General features: G+C 40.0%; 1 long non-coding RNA gene across 1 annotated transcript; it reads right to left on the bottom strand.

Moving 5' to 3' along the window:
- Positions 1-485: 485 nt before the first annotated feature.
- On the bottom strand, positions 486-2,745 carry LOC104966171 (uncharacterized). The gene is made up of 3 exons (XR_800634.1): positions 2,271-2,745; positions 718-817; positions 486-605 (listed from the first exon to the last, which is right to left on the bottom strand). It is a non-coding gene; the product is annotated as an uncharacterized lncRNA (long non-coding RNA).
- Positions 2,746-4,945: the final 2,200 nt, after the last annotated feature.

Genomic DNA, 4,945 nt, shown 5'->3' with positions numbered 1-4,945 from the left:
CCCCCGGATCCAATCGAGTATATGCCGATTCGAACAAAGGTGTAGCCCATCCCCCAACCCTGCCTCAATATGGGATCCTGAACCCTCTCCCCAGAATTCCACACTAGAGCCAGCACTATATCCCAGTGTTTTCATGCTGATATAAACGATATGCCTGGAAGCATGCGTGCCTCCTCACGCCGAGCACATTCGTGCATGCGTTTAATAAGAACCCAACATACTGGGCCAGAGGGCCGCAAATATCTGGCAGAGGGGCGTGGGGAGTGGCAGTTAATTTGCATTTAAAGCTACAGACACAGAATCGGCACTTTTGAAACAGGGCTGAAACAGAGGGGATAATGGCATGCTACAATGCATGGTCTGTTTGGTATTTGGAGCCAAACACTTCAGAGACATGTTTGTATATATCTGAGACCTATAATATATTATTGGAAAAGAGTCAAATAGGGGACCTTTAACACACATCATGTTGCTCAGTTTACCTGTTCCAGGGTTGTATGCGACGGTGTTTGTGAAGACCTTCTTATAGGTCAGTGTGATGTCAGCGTTGAAAGGTCCAACATCTCCAACGGGACCTAAAGATGCTCCAAATGCCACACGCTGACCTTGAAAGGTTACATAAAAACATTTGTTTAAAAAGTGTCATCAAGTTGAAAACAATGCAAGCCATGCCTAAAATAAATGAAAACATAGTGTCCATTTACTTTATATTCTTACCTTGATCTGCCCTCAGATCCTCTACTTGTTTCTCAGTGTCTTTCAGTTTGGCCTCCAGCTCTCTTAATATGTCATCATTCTTCTGGCAGTTTTTCTGGCTCTTTATGGTGTTAGGGAAGAGTGAAGAAAAGATCTCACATATCTAGGCACTGAAATAGACTAAATGCTCTGCCCCTCACACTGTACACTGTGTGGGAGGACACAGCAGACACAGAGGTGCTCTCAGTCCCCCCACATTCATCCACTTTATTATCTCCATTTCACGAGATACGCTTAGGCCAATGAATTAAATATGTGTGCATCCACTTTGTGATTATTTCTATAAGGCTGGGTATTTATATTCTAGGTGAAAAAAATGATAATCTACAGATCTAACTTAATCAGACTTTACGCTGATCAGGCCTTAATGCTGATGTCAAACTGAAATGTTTCCTTGGATACTGATGCTGTATCCTCTCTGTCCTCCAGAAGGCAGGCAAGTACAACTGAGGAAAATAAAAGCTGTGCAGTCCTATCAATATGCTTCCATTCAAGCAGCCTTTAATAAAGCATTTCAGGATTCTTTAAACTGTAGATCTGTGCTTACATCTATAAACCAACCTCCTCTTAAATGAAATCCTGTGAACAAGTGTTTTTATAATTGAGAAATAAAACAATAAATCATGAATAGTTCATAGTGTGAAATCAATATATATTTTGGATTTTAAAAATTGGTGCGTCGATTATATATGGATTGTGGCTGATTTTATTTACACTGGTAGAAGATCACATTTACTTTGTACAATGTTGAGGTACTTCCTATGTTATGCAACGTTATGCTACATTTCTGAGTTAAATATTTTCCTTTTTTTCCTTTGCCCGGTTATTTGATACTTTTAGTTACTTTGCAGATTAAGATGATTGATACAAAATATCAATCAATCAACTAATCAATTATGATGTTTTATGATACATTAAGCTTCCCATCAGTATTTGGACTAATTACACAAAATTACTCTACCTTAAACTGCTACAACATTGAAGTGATGAACACATAAATACCTCAATAATTATAATCCAACAACATGATATAGATGTCTCTGAAACTGGCTATTTTGCCAAATGTATTCCTATTACTTTTTGTTATTTAATTTTTTATAAAGCTGATACTTTTATAATTTTACTTCAGTCACATCGTGAATGACACGACACATTTTTCGAGGGGTAAATTCACAAGTTAACAAACCATATATAAAGTTTTATATAAATATATAGATACAATTATTATGAAATAGGTTATCCTCCAAATTGAATTCTATAAGTATGTTTTGATGCTAATTAATTTACACTTTTACTTATTTGTAACAACGTACTTCTACACTGTAGTTTTGGATTTTGTCTAACATTTTAGTGCAGATGTGTGAGAAGATAGTTTTTTGTTCTCATGTCTTTCTTGAAAAGAGACATCATTGTCAACAAAACCGCCTGCTTGCGTATACTTCAACATTACAAGATTTTCTGCAGCATTTAGGTCATGTATTATAGGAAATACCAACTACTGTGTCTTTTCTTACCGGTCATCTGCTTGTGATCCATCAACTCTTTTTCAGTTTTTGTCAGTCTGGCCTCCATCTCTTCAATTTTGTTGTCAATGTTTGTCCGTAGATAAGGGCTGTGTGCCTGGTACACAGGCAGGTAGAGGAGGCACAGAGCCAATGCAGCAACCAAAGTCTTCATATTTTAGTCTTCCTTGACCTGTACTTAATCAACAATGCTTTATATACCAGAGGAAATGTTCTTGCTTTTGCACAAGTTTACTTCTCCGATGTTCCAGTAAGTCTATCGTGTTCCCATAACCTGGCTGCGTTCCCTTTTTTAGTCATCATTTACATTTTTCAATAAGGAAACAAAAAAGTAAGAAATGCTACGGACAATCAAACGCTGACCTAAATACCCCTCTTGCTTTGTTTGGCTTGCCTCACAGACAAGCAGGTTTCTCCGGGTGGAGCCACCAGGAACAGAAACAAACGCTGCTTTTATGTTTCAGCTGGTTCCCTGTCCTGTTTAATTCCTAATGCTTTCATCACCTCCTGATATGGACGAGCAGGGGCGCCGTAAGGGGGTGAAAAGTTAGGACGATTCTAAGGGCCCGTGACTGACGGGGGCCCCAAAATGTTTAGAACATTAAGACATTTTCTTTTAAGTAACCTTTCATCAATCCTCAATAATTAACATTAAAAGAACGTTATATTGATAAAGTACTCACTAAACTTACGATTAATTTAACTTATTTTCTTCCAAAAGTTAATTATCCAAAGCCTCTGTACACCCCCTTCTATTTACATGTAATGGTTTGGTCCTGCCTCCAAACGCGGTGCAGCACCGGCACTTGCAGAGAGTGAAAACATGTGAGGAGGGATGCTAGCCTAGTACTTAGCCTACACTTGTGTTGTACGATGTCTCAACGACTCAAAAAGTCAGGCTCTAAGAAAAGAAGAGAAAGGAGAGAAAGACAAGAGAGAGGGACTAAAGGGCGACAGTATGTCATCCAGTTTTGCACAAGAAAAGGTATGGTCCATGAGTGGTGGAAATTATTCTGTTAGCTAATGTTTTGTTTTTACTAAGCTGACATTAAGTAGACTATTGTTAATATCTTTACAGAAAATTCAGAGGTTTTTCATTTCACTGCTCTTTTAGCTGACATTTAAAGGTAGGGTAGGTAATTCACTTCAGAATCACTTTTTGTTATATTTCATGGAATGCTCTTAACATCCCGATAGCAATGAATATATTAAATGCTTTGACAATAAATACATACAAACATTTCATCTGTGGAAGCCGTGGTGCTGTAAAAAGCACGACCAATCATCTGAGCCGGTCCGGCTAAAATAACTGGATGGCCTACCTGCCTGTCAGCCTTCTTCTTCTTCTTCTTTAGTGTTTATTGGCGGTTGGCAAACCAAATTTTAGGTGCATTACCGCCACCAACTGGACTGGAGTATGGACAAGAGACTATGCAGAAAACNTTCACGAAACAAAGCTTCCCAAACCTTTCAGCGATTCATGCCAGATATGTACAGCGTGGGCACTGAAGAACGATGCTGTTCCTACTTTGTTTGTACTAGCTGGAGCTAGTACAAACAAAGTAGGAACAGCATCGTTCTTCAGTGCCCACGCTGTACATATCTGGCATGAATCGCTGAAAGGTTTGGGAAGCTTTGTTTCGTGAAATGCCAGCAGAGGGTGTGGCCTCTGGGTATCCCCACGTCAGAGTACCCAGGAAGAAAATGAGAAATCTCCAACGAGGCGTTTTGGGGAGGTCTTTTCTGTGTGACTTTTATTCGCTACAGGGTGTACTTTGAGGGTTTTTGAATCTGCAGACCGTTTACATGCATAAAAACCTTCATAACACACAAGGGGACGGGTAATAACCGGAAAAGCATGACATGGGACCTTTAAGTGTTTATTTGGCGGTTGGCAAACCACTTTAGTGATAGCTTTGTTCGTTATTCTCGCTTCCAGGAGAGAAGCTTTAAAAATAAGGAGAGACTAATGGAGCCTCTGAGAAGGTTCAAATGGGTACTTTAATTAAAAAAGGCGCGGTAATGTTACAAGCAGAATATTGTTCAGTAAGAAAAACAGCTGTGTTCTCAGGCTCTTGAGAGCGTAGGAAGAGAGCCAGAACCACTCTTCCAGCTGTTAAATATCCTCTGCTGGCTCCTCCCTGTGGGCCGGTTGGCGCTGCCGGTGTCGGTACCAGATGTGTTCGGGGTACCATATGTGTTCGGGGTCCGTCTCTTACCAGTGACGTCACGACGTCACGACGTAATGACGTCAATGACGTCACGCATTGTGATTGGCTGTACGGTAATTTACCCACGCTGTCTAGAGTATAGAGGGGTTTTTTGATCATTACATTACATTGCATTTAGCTGACGCTTAAGTGCACTCGACCAACAAGATAAAAACTTGAAGAAATACAATAAAACTTGAAGAAAAACAAAGACGAATGAGGAGAAGAACAAGAGAAATTGAAGGTAAGAAGTATATANTCTAAATACAGACTGAGAAACACACCTACATATAACACTCACACACACACACACACACGCACACACACACGTCTCACACACACACACGTCACACACACACACACACACACACACACACACACACACACACACACACACACACACACACACACACACACACACACACACACACACACACACACACATGCACACACACA

The sequence above is a fragment of the Notothenia coriiceps genome, unplaced genomic scaffold, assembly GCF_000735185.1.
Source record: "Notothenia coriiceps isolate Sejong01 unplaced genomic scaffold, NC01 NC01_scaffold00037246, whole genome shotgun sequence".
NCBI lineage: Eukaryota > Metazoa > Chordata > Actinopteri > Perciformes > Nototheniidae > Notothenia > Notothenia coriiceps.
The sequence above is the reverse complement of the archived record's forward strand: the minus strand, read 5'-3'. Positions and strand labels throughout refer to the sequence as shown.